The sequence below is a fragment of the Manis pentadactyla genome, chromosome 13 (genome assembly GCF_030020395.1).
Source record: "Manis pentadactyla isolate mManPen7 chromosome 13, mManPen7.hap1, whole genome shotgun sequence".
Taxonomy (NCBI): Eukaryota; Metazoa; Chordata; class Mammalia; order Pholidota; family Manidae; genus Manis; species Manis pentadactyla.
Genome location: NC_080031.1, coordinates 6,155,569 through 6,177,315, shown reverse-complemented (window position 1 = coordinate 6,177,315; position 21,747 = coordinate 6,155,569). Strand labels below are relative to the sequence as shown.

The window sequence follows — 21,747 nt, the reverse complement described above, 5'->3', positions numbered from 1 at the left end:
CTGGTACTTGTCAGAATGAGAGACGTGACTTTTGCCTTGGAAAATTAGTCCTAGAAGTACAGACCATCCACTATAAACCTGTCCTGAGTGACAGGACAAGAAGTTAGGGACCATCTTGCCCCAGGGCATATTCTGAGTCTAAGAGGGGTGGTGACTTGCTTAAGGCTGGAGATGGCCTAGCAGGCCTGCAGACCAGGTGTCCTGTCCCCCAGGCTGGAGCTCTCTCCCACACTTCCAGAGCTGCCTGCAGGAATGAACACCTAGTACCCCAACTGTAAGCCTCTCCAGCTGCTCCTTCCGTGCCACCAACAGGTCCTTCCAATGGCAGCGACGACCAGTCCCAGGCAGGTCCAGCTGTCAGTGTTTGCTGGTTGGTTGCAAAGGGAGAAATGAGCAGGTCCACGTGGACGGAGCAGTCCGACACAAAGCCATGCTAATTCTTCATACGCTCTGCCTGCCGCTTTTTATATATCAACCTGAAATGTAATTATCTTTATGGCTCGTGGAGTAAATCACCAGTATGTGTCAAAGAGATTTGCTCCTGTGTTTTACTACGTAATATATTATGTCTACAGTTTTAAGATGTCATTACTTAGCTAATCACATGAAACGTTGTCGTGAGCAAACAGTGGTGCTGGCAGGAGCTGGACCCAGAGACCTGTGGCTAAATCCGTCTTGGAAATGCTGAGAGAGGCCTCAGGAGGTCACTCTTGTTCAACCCTCTGCCTCTAGGCTTCAAGAGGTCTAGGAAGGCAGGGGCTTTGCACAATCTGAGGGACTTTAAGAGGAAAGAGGCAGGGGGCAGAAACTGCTCAATCAGACATATCCAGAGGACCCAACATTTCCGCTCTCGGTACATACCTAACAGACAGGAGTGCTTTCGGCGTACGCCCACCAAAGAACATGCGTAACAGCATTCAGAGTGCCTTTGCTCCTAAGAGCTGAAAACTGGAGACAACCAAAATATCACTGTAGGAGAGGAACAACTTTTCCTCTGCCCTTTTAGTTCTGTGCCTGGGGTCTAGGAATTAAACTAACGAAGTACAGATTAACAGAAGAAAAGGCATACAAATTTTATTGATGTGAATATTTTCATTTGCCTGAGTTCTCACAGAAAAAGACATGAAAAACCAAAGAGGTGTTAAATCTGGGTGCTTATATAACATTTTAACAAAATGCAGTAAATTAGGAGAGGCGACTAGACAAAGGAAAAGGGGGAATTTCAGCTTCTAGGGTGGTAAATTGTGGGAAGATGACTAGAAAATGTATGTTTTTGTTGCACCTAAAAGTGGTATGTGTTCAGATGCTGTCTTCTCTGGCTGTGAGTTCGGTGGACAGAGGCCATGTGGTGTAACAGAAGCGGTACAGTCTCCGCAGTGAAGCCCGCCTGGCTTTGAGTCATGGCTGAACCACTTTTTCAGACAAATCCATCTTAGACCACTTCAGCTAACTAAGCTTCAGTGTCTACATCTGCAAAATGAAAATAAGACCATCTTTGCAATGTTATTGTGGGAAGCAATGAAAAAACATGAGCAACTTACTTGGCCTAGCGTGTTCTTTCTTGCGTCCTTCATCCAATCATTCAATAAGCATTTACTGAACTGCTGCGCTGCCCAGGCACTGGACTGGGAGCTGGCACACAGCATTGCCGTGGTCTGTAGTGGACTAGTGTGGTTTTGCCCACCCAGCTCCAATGGTCCAGCATTCTGGGAACCACCCCTTCCTAACTTGCAGTTCAAGTGTTTCAGTTATGGCTAACCCTCCACCCCACCGCCAAGCTCAGGATATTCCATTCCCCTGGCCACAGAGATTGTGTCTGGGATGGGCTCGTGGTCCAGATTGACTCCATGGGAGCCAGCCCTGGAGTTTTCGCAGGAAACTATGGAAAAAGAGGTGTTGCTTTTCCACTGAGGACAATCAGCTCATCAAACGGAGCCTTGACCTGCTGAGGATGTCTTTGCCACCTCACTGGGAGAGTGCCTAAGAGTAAAGACAGCAGACAGCTGGGAGGTGAGGAGGGAAAGATTCCTAGCAGCCTCATTTAAGCACCCAGATCCAGCCACACTGGAATTGAACTGGGTTTCTGGCTCCTGCAAATAAAATAATCCTGATTAATACACTATTCTAAAAATGACTAACATTCAATAGGTTTTTATTATGTGCCAGGCATTGTGCCAAATGATTTATAGGCATCATATCATTCAATCCTCACAATAATCTTATGAGGTAGGTGTAGTGGGTTGAATAAGTATCCCTCCCCGAAAATGTATATCAACCCAGAACCTCACGATGTGACCTTATTTGGGAGTCGTGTTTCTCAGATGTAATTAGTTAAGATGATGTCATACCGGATTGGGTGAGCCCTAAATCCAATGACTGATGTTTTGATATGAGGAGAGGACATATAAAGAGGGAGGGAGAGGAAAGAATGTCTGGCAAAGACAAAGGCAGAAACTGGGATGATGCAGCCATAAGCCAGGGAACACCAAGAATTGCTGCAATCCTAGCTTAGAGCCTTCAGAGACACCACGGCTTTGCCAACACCTCCACTTCAGACGTCAAGCCTCTGCGAGAGAATACATTTCTATTGTCTTCAGCCACCCAGTTTGGGGTAATTTGTTATAGCAGCCCTAGGAAACTCATACAGTAGATAATCATCATTATTATTGCTGAAGATGAGAAAACTCAGGCTAAGGAAATTAAGTAACGTGCCTGCAGCCCTGAAGCTAATTCAACCAGAGGCAGTATTCAACCCCAAGCCAACTCCAGAGGTGTCTCTCTTAATCATTAGATGCACATAAAAATGCTAGTTTCTTCCCTTCCAAGACATGTTTTCTTGTTTTTGCATCCTCCATGCCTAGCTTGGTGTCTGGCATTTAATAGGTATCTAAAAACCACTTGCAAGTCAAAATCACTGAGAGGCCTACTGATGGGGGCACTGAGGGAGCAAAGAGGGTTAAGACACAGCCCTTGACGCCCAGGGGTTACAAGATAGACAAGCCGTAGAAGGAACATGTGCTCAGGGCTGAGTGGGAGCTTCAAAACGAGCCCTGGAGGGATTCTGAGAACAAAGCACTAAGGGCTGAGCAGAAAGGAGGCTTCACCAAAGAGATGGACCTCGGTTTGGACCCTGAAACACTTAGGAAAGAAGTGGGGAAAGACGCATAAACAAGGAGAAGGGCCTGAGCAAGGGCTGGAGGAAGAACTCTGATGGTGCATCTGGACCAGAGAGTTCATACCTGGGAGAGGTGGGCGATGAACAGGAGGTGTCAGGTGAGGGTCAGGCAGGAACTTGGACATGAACAGGTAGCAGGTTCCTATAGGCTTTTGCTGGGGCCGTTGCTGCATGTGCTACTGCTTGAAACAGAGATCCCACCGCAGACCTGTGTTCCCCATTTCCCAGCCACCTGCCACGAGGCAGAGCCATCGCCTAGTCCTGGCCAATGGGCTACAGGTCCAAGTGCCACTTCCAGATGAAGCATTGATAAGCAGGCATGAGTCCCCGGGAGCTCCCCACTCTTTCTGGCAAGCATAGCTTGTGTTGAGATGGTGCCTTCACCAGATCTAAGCTACTTAGATCACTGGGGACAATGTCGTAGAGAGCTGTGCAGATTTTTGTGAACAAGAAACAAACGTGTATATGCAAAGCCACTTGGATGAGGGCCTTTTGTTACCAAGGTGGAAGCCTGGCCTCTCCTGACGAATACAAGGCACTGAGTGCCTGATAGCAGGAGGCTGAGGTGACTCCAGCCGGGGCTGGGGGGGGAAGAAAGGGTCAGAACAGGGATCCATTGAGAGATGTCAAGGGGGTAGGATGAGTCAATGAAGGCATTAGAGGGGCTGATGGAGTAGAGACGGTCTATTACTGGCTGAGATGGGCCAGACCAGGGCTGGAGTCAGGGTGGGAAGCTGGGGAAGGTGCCAGATCTGAGTGACTTTGGTTTTGTGGAGCTGATGAAAAAATCCTGAAGAGGGGTCCAGGAGCAGTGGGGAGTGTGGGAGCAGATGAGTCGGGGGGGCACACACCTCTCTCCTCCAGGTCTTTCTCTGATGACACCCAGCCACCCCTGCCCCGTGGGCCAGCTCGGGCCAGCAGGAATCTCAGGCACTCTTCCCTTCCGGTCCCAAGAGCGAAGCTGCTACCCCAGAGGCCTGCCTCCCAGTTATTTAATTCTGTTACTGCAGCAGCCCCGGGCAGTTGTTCTTCTCACCCAAGTTTAGAGAGAAATGGGCCCAGAGGACTCAACGCCACAGCCAGGTAGTGCCAGTCAGGGGCCAGCTGGGCTGCTGACCCCCAGCACGGAGGCTCCCTCCTCACGGTCCTATGCCTCACACAGCCATGGGCAGGAAGCCCCCAGAAGCTGGAGACAGCCTGGGACGGTGGCGAAGCAAGTAGGGAAGGTGGGGGCTGTGGTGGTGCCTGGGGGGGGCTCTCTACCACTGGGACTCTTTTAGGAGCAGGGTCTGCCCCCAGAGCCCTGAGGCTGTCAGACAGCTTCCCTATCACCCTGTCTCAGTGGCAGCCTGCACCGCTCAATCACACCCACACCCCAAAAGTGCCCGGCAATATATTCAGTAAAACAGTAGCTTTCTTGCTCCTTCGAATCAAGCCATGGTCCTCCCACTAAGTCCTAGGCAATGAGATATAAGCAGAAGTTTGTGGGCAAGACTTCCAGAAAGTTCCTTAAAGGGGAGACAAACAATTGGTACAAGTCATTTTGTTCCACTCTCTTCCTCCTACTTCCTGCCTGGAACCCAGACTTGATGGCTGGAGCTCCTGCAGACATCGTATACCATGAAGCCTGAGGAAGCCACACATAAAGGAGGGTAAAGCAAGAGTACAGAAGAAGGCTGAGTCTCTGATACCCTTGGTGGTGCTTTAGCAGCACTGGGAAGCCCAAGTGTAGATTTTTGTGTGAGAAAATAAGCTCCTAATTGGAGTAAGTATCTGCAGTGTCTCTTAGCAGCAGCCAGACATAACCTAACATTGGTTATGGTGGCCAGAGCAGCCACTGCCCAAGGTTTGCTTCTTTAACTACGGAACAACAACAATCAGAGTAATGGCACTTGATGGCTTCAGACTGGGAGAGAAATTGTGAATTTTCAACAAACCATGGTAGAATGTTCTTTTAATAATAATCCAGAAGCAGGGAAGATCTTCTGATACAAACCCAGAAGTCATGAAATAAAGAATTGATCATTTTAACCTCTTCAAAATAAACACATTTTCTTTGTGGCAAAAATCACCTCTATCTGTCGAGACGGGCTAGTTATGTTCACCCACACGACATGTTCTCTTGCAGATTGGTTGGGGTCTCTACTCCCGTGCTGTCACCACTGTCACCTTCACTTCGGGTTCCCCAGCTGAAGGCACAGCCATCATCTGCTGATGCCAATTGCTGTGGCAGAGGGAAAGAGAACGTGCTAAGCACCGGCAATTCAAGCTTCAGTCCAGAAGTGACAAAGATGCTTCTGCTCACATTTAATTGGCCAAAGCAGGTCCCATAGCTACCCCTGGTCAACAGGGTAGGAGATATACTATATAATGGATATTCGTGAACAGTAGGACACAAAAACAATAGCCTAACCCACTAGAAACAGCTTGAAGTATTCATATTACAAAGAGCTGATTCCTCTAGTAAATAAAAAGTGCCCACAAATCATCAAAAAAATGACCACATCCCATGGAGAAACAAGCAAAAGAGATGAACAGACATATCACAGAAAATGGAATTAAAGATGCTTTAATTCACTCATAATAAGAAAAAATTTCAGATTAAAATTACATTGCTATCATTTTCACACGTCAAATTGGTGAGGATACGGGCAAACAGGCCCACTCCTACATTACTGATGGGCAGCGAATCGGTATAACCTCCATGGAAGGCAATTTGGCATTATGTGTCAAAATTGAAAGTTCCCATACATTTTGATGAGGTTCTTCTTCTTCTAGAAACATGTCCTACAGAGGAGCTGGCATATGAGGAAGTGATATTTGTTCAAGGCTTTTCATGTATTGTTTGTAATAACACGATTGGGGGAGAAGCTAATGCCTTTTAGTCGGGAACTGATTAAATAGATTATTGAAATCAAATAAATTACGTCCCTCCATCCAAGGAAATACTGCACATATATAAAAACGAAAGTTCTCTTTGTAATGATATGGAACAATCTCTAAGATTTAATATTAGATTAATAAAAGAAGGCGCTGAACAGTGTGTATTGTATGCCACTATTTGTGTAAAAAAGGGAAGGACATATATCCATAATTGTTTACATATGCTAGAAACATCCCCCCAAGATACATTTAAAGTAGGAAATACTGGTTGCCTTAAGGAGAGAATAGGAATTCTCCTTCTGTACCTTTTAAATTGTGAAATAGTCTGGGAATGTGTCTAATCGAACAATAAAAGTAGAAATTAAAAGAAGAGAGCTGAGCCAGCAATTCCAATCCTAAGTATTTACCCAAAAGAAACAAAACACACATCCACACAAAAACCCATGCACAAATATATTCATCTCAGCATTATTCATAATAGCCAAAAGGTGGAAACAGCACAAATGTCTGTCAACTGATGAAAGATAAATAAAATGTCTTTTATCCATATGATGGAATATTGTTCAGCCATAATAAAGGGATGAAGTTCTAATATGCACTACAACATGGATGAACCTTGAAAACATTATGCTAAGTGAAAGAAGCCAGACACAGAAAGCCACATGTTATATGATTCCATTTAAATAAAATGCCTACAACAGGCAAACCCATAGGGACAGAAAATAGAATGGTGGTTACCTGAAGGGGAAGCAGGTTTGAGGGAGAAATGGGGTGACTGCTAATAGGCATCGTGTCTCTCTAGTGCTGAAAATACTCTACAATCCACTGTGTTGGCTGCATAACTCTGTAAATGCACTAAAAGCCATGGAATTACATGCTTCCAGTGGATGAGTTGTATGTTGTGTGAGATGCATCTCAATAAAGTTTTCTTCAAACAGAAGGGAGAGCAGAAGAAATTGCCCATGGGACAATGCCCGAGGACACATTTCACTAGGGTCCCCGTGACTCTCTTGTCAGGCTGTGATGAAATAGTTCACACATAAGCCTCACATGAACTCCAGCAGAACAGCTGTCAGGCTGGGGTCCCCCAAACGCAGAGCTTTTCACACAGGTAGCTTCTATGGGGAAGAGATCCCCGGGAAAAGCAGTGGAGGGTGGGGGCTGAGAAGGGAGAAACAAGGAAGGAGAAAGGCCAGCCCAAGTCTTGTTGCTGAGCTGGTTACCGCCGGGGGCAACTGGGGCTCAGTCCTGCCAGAAACCATGCAAAGTGCACCAGCACGAGGGGGGTGGAATGGCTCTGGGGGCAGGGAAGCCCTGAGCAGATAGCAAGTGAGGCCCGGCGCTGTCTGGCTGCATCTGCCGTAGCAGCCCGGAAAGCGGGTGGGGGCGACAGTAGCAGAACTGCGGCTGGGAGCTGAGGATGAGAGTGGGCAGTCTGCCAGCCCCTCGGGAGCGCCCTTATTTTGCTCTCTAAAGAGCTCTCCCCTGCCACATGATTCTCTAGCTGGGGCTCAGTAAGTACCTCAACATCATTTCCAAAAGCCAAACCCATCCTCGAATAACAAATACCTGCTGCCTTTGTGGACTCTCAAGGGCATGTGCCAGAGGCCCCTGAACACCAGATGTGATTTTTTTATAATAGGAGGCATTCAGAGGCGAGTCTGGCACCGGGAACCATCAGGCTGTGGGCTGCTGTTTGGGTTAACGATGAGGAGGGACTGTAAAGCGAGGCATCTGGCGGGTGTCGACGGACACTGACGGCAGTGCCCAAATCGAGTTTAAGGGATGCCCAGAATCACAGTGGAGGTGCTGGCATGAGGGTGCTGCCTTGGAAGTGGGGGGTTTTCACAGGACAACTGTCACTCCGTGGTACAGGGTGACAGTGTAGCAGAGTGGCCCCCACCCAGGGAGAGGGGAAAGGAAAGTGCCCTCTCTCCCCCAAGAGCAAAGACTGAAGACTTCCCCCAGCCAGGCCCTCCTGCGGGCCTCACCGCCTGTGAGGGTTCCCGGTATGTGCGGTGCCTTAAAGGAGACCTGGAGGCTGATGCCATCCACCCCACTGGGATGGCTCAGGAGAGGTGCTGGGGAAGGGGGCCGAGTCCCCTCTTCAGACTGAGGCCACAGAAGACAGCAGCAGTGCACCTGCAGCGGACGATATACGGGGTGGCTGTCCCCCAATAAGGGCACACTGTGGAAGGAAAGAGCGCCGTGAACCCAGTTCCTTATAAACCAACTGCCCCTGAAGTTCAGATCAAAGTGCAGAGACAGGAGCGGACTGGCCTAGACCCCGGCTGGTGCCGCCCCCCTGTGGGGCTCAGATCGGCAAAGCCCCGTGGGCCTACTAGGCCTGAACCCCCAGAGCTGACCCTGTCAGCAGCAGCTTCCTGTCTTCACCTGCCCCGACCCCCTGGGACCCCTCACCTCCAAAGCCTAGAACCACCTTCTTCCCACCCGTCTGATGTCCAGCAACTCCAAGGGGTGGGGAGCTGCTTCTCTCTAAAGCCTCAGCAGCAGAGTCCGCTTTGCTCCCCTTCCGGACAAGTGGAGAAGGTGAGGTGAGGACAGAGGCAGAGATCAGAGTGCCGGGCCGCAAGCCAGGGGTCAGCCGGCGCCGCCAGAAGCCGGAGAGGCGCGGACAGCCCTCCTCCAGTGCCTTCGGAGGGAGCACGGCTCTGCCCACCCTCGGATTTCAGACCCTGGCCTCTGTCACTGTGAGAGAGTTTCTTCCTGTTGCGCTAAGCCACCCGGCGCCTGGTGCCCTGTACGGGGCAGTCCCAGGAAACCACCGCAGCCCTTCAGTGAGGAAGCCCCCCAGAGCGCGCGCTCGTCCTGGGGCCACAGCAAGATGGTGAGACAGGCGTGCAGCGGATTCAAGCCCTGCGTCCCAAAGTCGCTCACAGATCCCCCAAGGGTGAGCCCATGAACACATCAGCCACATGCCCCCCAGCCTCCTGGAATGTGAGTTTGTGCAAAGATTCTGAGGAGAAAGCTAAGTCATTTAACTGGTAACTAATTTAAAACAAACAGGCGGGTATTGCGGAGCAAAATCCAATGTACCTGAATCTCAGAAAAGAAAGGGATTTCAAGGAAAAGCTATGGTCACTAGGGGGCTGTGCCCCTGGACCACCCCATGCTCATGGCCACCTTGGGCCGGCCACACCCACCCGCGAGGGCAGAGGGGTGCCCCAGAAGGGAAACCCAAGGGGATGAGAGGTGATTCCTCAGACATCTCACAAGGAGGCTCAGCTTCTGGAAACTGGCGGGCTCCTCGCAGTGCGCCCTGAGGAGAGGTGGGGCCTGGCAGTGGACCGGCCAGAATAAGGGCTCCTCAGACATCCCACCCCAGTCCTGGGCTCCCAAGCAGACCCCTGGACCTCCTAGTGTCTGTCACAGGAGCCTCAGCCCCCAGCCCCGTTGACCTGACGGTGCTTGGGGCCCCTGCAAGAGCACCCCCCACCGGATTGCCCTTCCTGGGTGGAGGTGGGTGTCAAGGGAGGGGAGACTGCCTGGGAGGGGAACCTCCTTCCCAAGATGGGAAGGGCGGACAAGTTCCTTCAGATTAGGAGGAGCCAGAGACGGCCCCTCTCCAACACAGGTGTCCCCACGTTTGTCCTGGGGATGCTCCTGAGGCTTCGCAGGCTCTGAAACCCACTCCCAGCACTGTTCCCCAAGGCTCAGGGCAGAACAGAGGGTGGGAAACGGTGACGGCCGCGGGACAGGGCCCCTTCCCCTGCTCCTCCTGCCGGGCCTTGCTCAGAAGGCGGCCGCATCGTGAAGTTGGTGCTGGGCTCTGGAGTTAATAAATGCTGACGTTTGGGGACTGGGAGCTGTCGGGGTATTTTATTGGTGTTAATGTGATATAGGCAGGATGAGCGACTCCCCAAATCATTCTCTGAAATAGTGCAAGTGAAGGCAGAATAGGTCTCCTTTCCCCCTCCTGCCACTCAACACAGGATTTGATTTAAAGGTGCCTTCCCGGTGATGACGACAGAACTGAACAGGTGGCAAGGGAGTGGGAAGGAAGGGGGCACTCTCCCTCTCTGTCCTGCTTCCTTGCCTTTCCTTGCACCCCTGCACCCCAAACCTCTCTGCACACCTGTGCCCTCCCCCACAGGCTTAAGCTCCAGAAACTTCCTTGGCCCCCACCCTTTCTCCCTCACTTGCTATCTTACAAGCATGAGCTCTCCAGGCTTCCCTGTCTCTGTGGCATAGGACCCTATATTTTTGGCTGGGAGGATGGGCAGGAACCGACGTCCTGGCGTACCCGGGGACTACCCCTCCCACACACATGTAGGGGCCTGTCTCTTCTGATTCGAGGCTTCCCTCCTGTCTGGAGGCTGCGAGGTTCTCAGATCAAAAACCGGAAGAGGAAGAAAGGGTTTTGGGAGGCCCGGCTGGTTTGCATTTCTCTAGCCCATCGCAGGGAGAGAACCTGGTGCCAGGGGGAGAGCTGGAGGGCAGCTGGGGGAGGTCCTCTAGCCCTTGGTGGCTCAGGGTCAGCAGCCCCAGGACGATACACAGGCTCCGGGGAAACTGAGCTGCGTTCACGCTGCTTGTAGGTTTGGCCGTTTGAAGACTTCCCAGCCAGGCCCTTCCTCCTGCTCCTCCTACAGGCTTCCCAGGCCCCAGCCTGTCCCCCTTTCTCACTATGCTGTCTCCTCAGCCCCTTGCTTACCCTATGGTACCACCTTCACCTCCACGTGTGTCCTCCCAGTTGGGGCACCACATGCCCAGCTTTCCCTGGGCTACAAAGCCCAGTCTCCGCTGAGCATCAGCCCTGGACCCGCACCTTGGGTCCTCTGGGGAAGGCCATCTCCAGCCTTTCTGGAAGTCTCCTCCTGCTAAGCCACGAGGAGGGGACAGCGTATGCAGACGTGTGAGTGCAAGCCAGAGGTGTGTGCACGTGCATGATGCCTCCCGCACTTCAGCACATGTATTTGGCCCCAGCTTTCTAGATACTGAAGGCTAACCCTCAAGAGAAGCTTCCAGAATCCAGTCATGCTGTGCCAGCCCAGTCTGAACCATGTCTCCAGTGCTACCAGGAATTGGGCAGTTACCATTGCCTGGCACTGACCCTGGGGCTTTATACACAATATTTTATTTAATATTGTACAACCCGATGGGAAAAGTACCATAACTATTTCCATTGTATAGATAAGAAACTGAGCAGCTCTACCAGGCAAGAAGCAGCAGCCAGCTAGCTTGGGAATTGCACTGGGTCTGTCCGAGTCCGCAGCCCATGGTCAAACCCCTCTGCTAGGGGCAGGCTGGGCCCACACCCAGGGCAGGGAGCAGAGTGTCCACAGATGTTCCCACAATGTCTCCCCCTCACTCCAGGAAGTACCCCCAGACATGCCACCTTACAGCCCAAGCCCCCTCCGCCCTCAGAGGTAGTCCCACCCACCGAGGCACAGGGCCCGGGTACTGCACACAGTGAACACACCGCACCACAGCCGGCCGGGGAACTTTTTTTTGGTTTTTATTATAGAAAATTTCAGAAGCTGATACAATGAAACCCCTTGTACCATCACCCAGCTTCCAAACTTATCAACATTCTGCTAATCTTGTGTCATCTGTTCTCCCCGACACAAATTTTTTTTCCTGAAGTGTTTTAAAGCAAATCTCAGACATCATTTCATTTCACCGGTAAATACTTCAACGTGTAGCTCTTATAGATAAGGGCTTATTTTCCTTTAACTAAATTACAATGCCATGAAGTCACCTAACAAAATTAGCTATGGTTGCTTAATATTATCTAATACTCGGTCTATGTACAAATTTCCCCCGTTTCCTTAAAAATGACTTTTTACAGTTGGTTTGTTCAAATCAGGATGCAAACAAGGCCTGTCCATTGCATTTGACTGATGGGTCAGGCCCTGAAGAGAAAAATCCACAACCACCTTTGGTGGCCTACAAGGACATGCCACATGACTCGGCTCCTGACTCCTCCTCAAACTGCACCTCCCTCCTATCTGCCCCCACCTGCTCCAGTCCCTTCAAATTCGGCTCCATTTTTCCAGGCACGGAGAGGCTATCTTGGATGTTAAGAGTGCTCCGTTAAAGGATGACCAGGCACACTCTCTTAAGTCTGGGTAGAGGTGCTCACCCAAGTCTTCACACAGGAGAGAGTCCTGCTCTGAGCCTCCAAAGGATGCCTGGGAGGCAGGCAGGACCAGTGTTACGATTCCTCCATTCTGAGAGAGAAGGAAGTTGAGACTCAGCTATTTGCCCGGGTCCCAGGGCTACTAGGGGACAGAACTGTGACTGGAGCCCACAGGTTGTGACTGTCCCCCGCCCTGCTGGGCAGGCAGGCTGAGTAAGCAAGGAAGGAGGAGGGGGCGGTGCCCACCTGGGCAAAGGCCAGGTGGACGGAAAAAGCAGAGGCCAGGGAAGGTGACACGTGAGGCCAGAACTGTGCTCCAACCCAGAACCATCCCCCGGAGTAGGAGAGACTCCCCGTCAGCTCTGCGCCGTCAGCTGGCGTATCTCAGCATTTGTGCCAGGGTCCAGAGCCTAAGGGAGAGGGCAGGGGGGCTGCCTGGGCCTGGCTCCCACCAGCAGCCCCCGGAAGCTTCATGCGCAGAAACTCAGGCCCCCAGCTTCACAGCTCAGCTATTTTAACGAAGACAAAAGGCCTCACTCAGCCCTTTATGCTTCCCATTCAGAAGAGCTTTTTGTCTTCTTACCAGGGCTGTCTGTTTTTACTGTTTTGATCTATACTATTTTATTAAATAATCCTTCACATTTTTTTCTGGTTTTATTTATTTTACTTCTTTTTTCCTCTTTGGCTTTTAAATGCAAATAGGGAGGTAGCAATACCACCGAGGTGAGGCCAAGAGGGAGGCCAAGGAGACCCAGGGCCCCAGAGCCACAGCCCCTGGTCCCCCAGGAAAGACCAACCTTCCCATAAATGGCCTGTTTCAGCAGACAGGGCAAATGACTCTCCCAGGAGAAGATAAGGCAGCCCTGCACTGGCCAGAGGATATCCGGGAACAGGGCCTCTTAACTTACTCTGGGAGGGTAAGTGACATTGGGATGAATCCGTTGTGACATGAAGACGCTGGATGTGGCTCTAACCCAGCCTTAAACCCTGGGCTTTCTCTCATTGCCAAGTTACGTGCAAAGCACTGTTCACCCTGTTTATTCCCAAACTTCACCCCAGGGGTGAGGTCAGAGGCAAAAGTCTCTAACAGCCCACATTTCTGTGTAATAAGTAACAGATTTACTTCATTTTGGTGTAGGTGAATCAAAATGTCTCTTCTGTCAAACCTTCCGTTCTCATGTTTGGAGATTTTTTTATTTAGGCATATGGGCACCCTTTAAAAACACAGTGCTGCCTGTGTTTTGAAATATACAGAAATGGTTTCAGGCCATCAATTCCATTCTGTCTCTTCCAGTTCTTCCTCTGGGTTACTTTCCAGATCTTCCCACCGTTGCTGAATTTAGAAGCCCGTTGCTGCTTCTGACTTCTGTCTGTATTCCATCATATGTGAGCACCACATTTAATTTACCCATCCTCCAGGGAAGGACACCAGGCTGGCTCAGATGCTGGCCGTCATGACAAATGCCTCTTTGCTGTGTGTCCTGAGGACCTACGAGGAACTCTGAAGTCAGCCGCTCAGCAGTGAGGGACGGAGATGCAGTGACGGTGCACAGACCCCGAGTACGAAGGTGGCCAGGTTTCCCTGCAGCTCTGCTCCCACTTCCCACCACAGGGACAGAGGGGCTTCCTCTTTCCCGCCTCCTCATTGGTATTTATAGTTATTAGCTCTTCAAATGGCCACTTCTATGAATGGCCTATTTAAATTCTCTTCCCTTTTTTTCTTTTAGATCCCTGTGTTTTTCTTATGAATTTGCAGTTCTTGGCATATGCTGGATATTAAAGCTTAGTCAGTTTTAGTCTTCTAAAAATATTCTGTTCCCAGTCTGTTACCCCTCCATGAACTTTGTTTATATTCCGTTTTTTTTTTTAACAAAAATCTCTGATGTTAATGTGATCCAGTCTATTTATTTTGTGTCTTATGGTTTGTGTGTGGCTGTTTTTTTTAATCTTTTCAAAGAAATGCTCACTTTGAGGTTCACAGTTATTTTTAATCCATTTTCTTCTATTTGTACTTGTAATTTTACTCTTCACATTTAGGTCTTTCTCCACTTGGAATTTTTTTTTTTAAATATAGTGTTGAGCAGGAATCCAATTTCATTTATGTCCAAAACAGTCATCTTTTTTCCCGATGCTTCTTCCTAAATCATTCATTCTTTCGCTGATTTGTGATGCCACACCTGCCATAGGGAGTTCTCCTGTAGTTTCATTTATTTGTGCATGTCTGGGTCTGTTTCTGGTCCCTTACACTCTGTTCCTTTGGCCTAGTTGTCTATGGCTGTGCCAATAACACACTCCGTTTATTGTAATCAGTCCGATTATCAGCAGAACAAATGTTGCCTCTTCGTTGCTTCTTTCTTAATTGGATTAGCTATTTGTGGATCTCAAATCTTCTATATAAATTTTATAATCAATTGGTTTAACTCCCCAACATTCCTGCTGGAATTTAATTGTTAACAGATACTAATTTGGGGCTAATAGGCATCTTTCCACGATTGTCATGGATATCGTGTTTCTTTTTATTTAGATCTTTCATGTACTGGCTTTAGTGAAATTTAATTTTTTTTCTTCATGGTCTTAAGTCCTCATTTGTTAGTCCCTAAGGCTTCTGTGCTTTTTGCTGCTGTTCTCAGAGACAGGTATGCTGTCTTCTCCAGGAACCTGGGAGGGACCTAGAAATGTGCCTGTGATCCTGTAAAACTGCAAAAGTAAACTATTTTAACCACAATTGTTATAAACTGCTGTCTCTTTGCAGCCCAGCTTCCCTCTACTACATCTTCCCTACTGTTGGACAGTGTTGGGGTGATCCCAGGTACTTCAGGGCCCAGCTAAGGGAAGTATAAACTGGGGATACATCTAACTCAGGGTGGATGGGATGTATTTATGTGGTCACAGTAACTCCCATATATAGTTAAGACATTGGTAGGCATCCTAGTGTCAGAATGGCTTCCAGGAATTCATGGCATTCCTTTCACCCACTGTCCTGACTCACCAGACATCTGGACATAAAGGTGCAGAGCTAGAGGCAAGTCAGGCAGTCAATTAATAAAGTTAAATACATGGCATGTTGCTTTTCTGTTCATTCATCATACTGTTTAGTGTTTAAAATTGTAATTAGTTGTGATTTCTCATTCTAAATAAATGCTTATTTTATACCTAATTTTGAATCTGTAGTTTTATTTTCTTTTTCTTAAAGAGGGCTCCCCACACTTACCTGGCCAGGGAGATGCCGTGATCACGGAGGTGGTTTTCCCAGGGCGAGGCTCACGCATTGCACTCTGGATGTACTGACCCTTGCAATTTCCCCAAATGTGGGAAACTCGACTGCATAATTTGTGCTAGTGGGGGACTGCATTTCACACTTTCCCCAAAAAAAAGAAAAAGAAAAAAGAAGAGGGATTCCTAAATTGCATAAACTCCTGTACCTCAAAACCTGGATTTGTCCCCCAGATACTGGCAGTGGCATTAATGCTTTCTATCAATGTCTAAGCTGATCTGGGATCCAGTAACCTTGCTAAACTCGCTCTTAGTCCTAAAAGTTTGTTGACTCCTTTGAGTTTTCTCATTAAAGTATCATGTCATTTGCAGATAGTGACTATTTTATCTCTTTCTTTCTAATATTTATATATATTTTTTTATCTCTCTTCCCTATATTAATGCATTGGTCAGGAACTTCAATATTCTGTTGAGCAGTATGACAGCAATAGTCGTCATTAATAGGAATACCAAAAAGTTGCTTCTTTAAGTGTGTTTGCCAAAGGATTTGGTTGGCTGGTCTTTATCACATTAGGAAAGTTTCTATTTTCCTGAGGGTTTTTTAATGAATCACTTATTGATGAACTTTATCAGATGGCTTTTGAGTCCATTTGAATGACTTATCATTTTTCTTCTTTATTCCTTTAAATCAGGGGTCAACAGACTTTAACCAACTTGAGCTATTGCCTGTCTTTTTACAAATAAACTTTAATTGGAACACAACTACATCCATTCATTTATATATTATCTCTGGCAACTTTCATATTACAATGGCAACATTGCATAATTGGGACAGACACTGTCTAGCCCATAAAGCCTAAAACATTTATTATCTCACCCTTTACAAGAACAAGTTTGCCAACCTCTGCTTTAAAATGATGAATTGTATCAATAGACTTTCTAATAATGGACCATTTTCACATTGCTGGGATGAATTCTTCCCATTCAGAGGGCTTTTTGTTTTCATTGCAATATAACCTACATTCAATAAAGTTCAATGATCTTAAATATACAGCTTAATGAATTCTTACATATGTACACACTCATTTAAGTACCTCTTGGACCAGATAATATTTCCAGCACGACAGAAGACTCTCTCATTCCCCCAACCAGTCTCTACTGCCAACCCTCCACTCCTGAGCTGACCCTTCTGAACTCTCTCTCACTGGAGATTTGTTTTGCCCGTCTTGAAATTCTTAGAAATGGGATCCTATCATGTACAGTCTTATGTGTCTGTCTTTTCACTCAAAAATGTGGATTGTTGTATATAACAACCGTTAGCTTTTTCATTTAATATTCCATTATTTGACTAAGTATACATTGTTTTTTGATACAGTATAGTATTAGATTCAGTTGGTATTTTTTCTTATGAGATAAAATCTGATCTTTATCTATTAATGCCACCTTATGGTCCATTTAAGTTAATTTTCTTTGATGGAAAGCATTAGTAATACTGTGAAAGCAAACAAAGAAACTACCATAACTTGTTTAGTTGTAGTGCACTGGGTAATTCACCAAATTAAAGGATGAGATCAAGCCAGAAAGGAACCAGATTAGCTTTAGAGAGCCAAGCAGCAGACACTCATGAGTAGCATCTTTGGGAAACTTGTCATCTGATGCTGAATTCCAACTATATTCTCTCCCATTTTTTTTGTTTCATGTTTGTTTGTTTGAAGTTTTAAATTTCTTTTTTTTTTTTTCCTTTTTTTCTTTTGACCTTCTTCACCTGTTTCTACCAACCCCCACCCCAGGACAACCACCAGTCCATTCTCTGTATCCATGAGCTTGTTTCATTGTTTTTGTTGGCTGTTGCTTTAGATGCCACATACAAGAGAATTCATGTTATTTGTTTTTCTCTGTAATTTATTTCACTTTGCATAATACCCTCAAGGTCTGTTCTTCTAGCAAATGGCAAGATTTCATTCCTTTTTATGGCTGAGTAATATTCCATTGTGTATAGATACCACATCTTCTATCTCCATTCATCTGCTGATGGACATTTAGGTTGCTTCCATATCTTGGCTGTCACAAATAATGCTGCAGTGAACATGGGTGAGTACATACATCTTTTTGAGTTAGTGTTTCATTTTCTTCAGATAAATACCCAGGAGTGGAATTGCTGAGTCATATGGTGGTTCTCTTTTTAATTTGTTAATGAACCTTCATACTGTTTTCCACAGTGGCTGCACCAATTTACATTCCCACCAACAGTGCACAAGGGTTCCTTTCTCTCCATCCTTCCCAACACTTGTTATTTCTGCTATTTCTTGTTATTTGTCTTTGTGGTTTTGATTTGCATTTCCTTGATTAATGATGTTGAGCATCTTTTCATGTTCCTGTTGGTAATCTACATGTCTTCTTTGGAAAAATGTCTATTCAGATCTTCTGCCCATTTTTCAATTGGATTTTTTTTTTTTTTGCTATTGAGTTGCATGAGTTCTTTATATTTTTTATATTAACCCCTTATCACCTATGTAATTTACAAATATTTTATCCCACTCAGTAAGTTGCTTTTCCATTTTGTAGGTTCTCCTTGCTGTGCAAAAGCTTTTTGGTTTGATGTTGTCCCACTTGTTTATTTTTGCTGTTGTTGCTTTTGATTTTGGTGTTAGATTCAAAATATTATTGTCAAGACCTGTGTCAAGGAGCTTACCACCTGTTTTCTTCTAGGAGTTTTATGGTTTCAAGTCTTAAAGTCCTTAATCCATTTTGAGTTAAGTTCTGTTTATGATGTGAGATAGTGGTCCAGCTTCCTTCTTCTGCATGCAGCTGTCCAGTGTTCCCAACACCATTTATCAAAGAGCCTGTCCTTTCCCCATTGTATATTCTTGACTTCTTTGTCATAAATTAATTAACTATATATGTACGGGTTTACTTCTGGGCTTTCTAGTCTGTTTCATACATCTATGCATCTGTTTTTAATGCAAATAGCATACTGTTTTAATTACTGTATCTTTGTAATGTAGATTGCAATCTGGGAGCGTGATGCATCCAGCTTTGTTCTTCTTTCTCAGGATTGTTTTTGCTATTTGGGGTCTTTTGTGGCTCCACACAAATGGGATATATGGTTGATATTTCATTAAAGCTTTTTTGTACCTATATTCTTAATAAAAGAGACCTAAATTCCCTTTTCTGATAATGTTATTTTCTCTTTTGGTGTCAAGTTTATAGCAAATTATATCAAATTCATGAAATTATCTGAACAGCATTTCTCTTTTCTATTTTTGGGACAATTTGCATTAGATATCAAATAACTATTCCTTAAAATTTTGGCAGAGTTTACCTATAAATAACTATAAAATAACTTGAAACTTGGGGTGACAGGGAGATTTTTATAATTACTATTTAATTTTGTTTGCTGTTTTACTATTAGTGTCTCCAAATCTTCTATTTTATCCTGTGTCAATTTCAGCATTATATGTTTTCCAGGAATTTGTGCATTTCAATTGGTTTTCATGTGTAGAGTTGTACATATGTATATATTGTTCTAATATTATTTTTATGTTTTAAAATCTTAGCTCTACCTCTGTGTAATTTGGTTATTTCAAGAACTCTTGTTTTCTTGATATTTATTGATCTTTCTAAAAATGTTTATTCTGAGTCTTTTCAAAATGTTGGTTTTTACTAGTCATGTATATTGTTTTTTCTGCTCTTGGTATTGTTCTTTATTTTGCTGATTTCTGCTCTAATCTTTATTATTTGTTCCTGTTTATTTGTGCCTTCTCTACCATTTTTTCTCTAGATTTGAATACATAGCTCATTTGTTTTCTGATAGATGTATTTAAAGCTATCGACTTTCCTCTTGCTACTGTTTTTTAACTATAGAACATAATTTCTGGCATACAGAGCCGTCCACAGCATTCAGTTCTAAGTAATTCGTACCTTCCCTTAAGATTTTCTCTTTAGTCTGAGGTTTATTTGGTAACATGTTTTTATTTTTCAGACGTGGGTTATTTTGGCTATTCTTTTGGTCTCTTCCCAACTCTTATCTCTCCTGGTGGCTATCATGTTGATATTATCTGGATGTTAGCTCCAGATTGTGATATATATTCATCATTTATTCAATCAATAAAATTTAGTACATTCTTTTTCAATCTTGTTTTTCTTCTTCTCTTATATCTCCTCTTAGATTCATGTTTTTTATTGCTGGAATACATTCTGCATACATCTCTATGCCTGCAGATATCTTTATTTTTCCCTCACATTTAAATAAATATTTAGCTATATGTAAAATTGAACACTTGAGTAGATATGACTTGATTATCATCCCATTGTCAGTGATTCTCCTTATTTGTAAGTAATCTGCTGTTCTCTATGGAAGCCTTCGCTCTGTGATGCTCTTAAATGTCTCCCTAATGTGTCTGTGCTTGAGATTTTCTCTTCTCCTCTGTCTTGTTCAGTGCTCTCTTAACCCTTTCTGTCTGACGGTTTATATGTCCTTTCAATTCTGGGAAAAGTCAAGTCACTGTTTCTTTCAGTATTTTCTGCCTTCTATTACTCTAATATCTGCTTCAGTGACTCATGATAGACACCTATTCGTGCTCCCATGTTTTAATTTTCTCATAGTCTTTCTCCCTATCCCTGGGAGAGATCCTTGACCCTTATGTACCCTCTTATGCTCCACAAATTTCAACATTTGGTTGAAACAAATGTTCCCAGAGCCGAGCCTCCATCCAAGTGGTCTGTCTGCTGCCACAGCTGAGGAAGTCAGAAAGGTGGGGAAGTCCATTTCCAGGATCCCAGTTCCTGGGACCGTTCGTTCATTCCTCATCCAAGAACACTTATTCCCTCCCTACTTTCTACCCTGTCCTGGGCCCTGCTGGCACATAGTCCCTGATCACCTCTCCAACACACTCACCACTCTCCTCCTTGCTTATTATGCTCCAGCCACTGGGACTTCTTCCAGGACCTTGAAGATGCCAAGCACACTCCCCTCACAGAGCTCTTCCATCTGCTGTTCCTTGCATTTGAAATGCCCTTCCCTCCCCCGCCTTTCCAGACCTTGCTGACATTGGCATTACTGGATTTTTCTCACCTTTCAAGCCTCAGTTCAAAAGCTGTCCCCTCGAAGAGACAACCCCTGGCCACTCTATCTGAAGTAGTCCGTCCTCTGGTCACTATGTTTTTCCTGTTTAATTTATTTATACGTAGCATTTACCACTACTGGAAATTAGCCAGGCTCAGCTGCAGCAAAAACAGGAGAGAACTATGGGCAGGACAACACGTTCATGTTTATTCAGGGTTTGTCGTGTGTTGGCCGCTTTGTTTGCATCGCATACGTATTGTCTCATTTAACTCACACAACAACCACATAATGTAGGTATTATTGTTATCCTTGTTTTTCAGATAAGGAACCTAAGGCTTAGGATGCTAAAGTGGCATAACGAGAATGTGGAGAGTCAGGATCTGAATCCAAGTCTGTAAGACTGCACAGTCTCCGCGTCCTCAGCAAGTATGAAAGGGGAGGTGCAGGGAAGTGCTCGACCCGCTCTCTGCCTCTCTCCTTCTCGCTGAAACCCAGCTCTCTCAGAGTGCGTCTTGACATCTGCCCAAGGCTAAGGGTACCTGGAGCTTGGAGGGCACAGGTGTGCCAGTGAACAGCATGCCCTCTGGGGGGCAGAGATGCTGGGACCTGTCTCTGCCCTTCTCCATTTCTCTCCCTGCTGCAGCACAGGATGGGGGATGGACTCCAGAAGGCCTCCTTCCCCTGGGAATCTACAGAAAAATCCCAACTTCATCACTACCCACCGGCTCCTTCTGGCCATGATCTTGAGCAGGGCTAATCTGACCCCCTCACCCCAGTTCCACAAGTTCAGTAAACACAAGGCAAATCAGGGCCCCCCTCCCCAACCTGAGCCAGTCAGTTCCGGCCCTCTCGACGGGACCTGGACCCTAGGCACTGCCACGGGGAGAGGTGACAGTCCCGCTTGACGCGGCTCTCCTAGCTTGCTTCTGCTCCCTCTGGGCTGCTAAGCTTCTGGGCCCTGCTCTTGTCCCCACATCCCTTCAACAGAGGCGGCTGGGACCGACCCTGGGTTAGGGGGTGGGTCAGGCAGCGCTGGGCTGGAGGCAGGCGGAGCTTTGGCCCCAGGTCCCGCGCCCACCCCCTGGCTCTCACAGGAGTGAGGGAGGAGACAGCGAGGAGTTCCACGCATGCCTGCCCCCCAGCGCTGATCTGGGAGGCCCCAGGAGCCGCCCCCACGCCCGCCCCTTGCTGGTCCGGAGAGTCGGAGAGTCGTGGGCAGGACAACACGACTCTCACGGGCCCCGCCCCTGGAGCAGATGTTTCCGTCTGCAGAGGGCTTTCTCATCCCTCCTTCTGTCTCTGCCAGGA

General features: G+C 46.6%; 1 protein-coding gene and 1 non-coding gene across 2 annotated transcripts in view; one reads left to right on the top strand and one right to left on the bottom strand.

Annotated features, from left to right (window-relative positions):
• CBL (Cbl proto-oncogene) overlaps nt 1-21,747 on the bottom strand; it is a 377,716-nt gene that overhangs the window by 58,171 nt on the left and 297,798 nt on the right. The gene's annotated exons all lie outside the window — the stretch shown is intronic.
• Nucleotides 15,365-15,529, top strand: LOC118929702 (U1 spliceosomal RNA). The gene has a single exon (XR_005031704.2). It is a non-coding gene; the product is annotated as a U1 spliceosomal RNA (small nuclear RNA).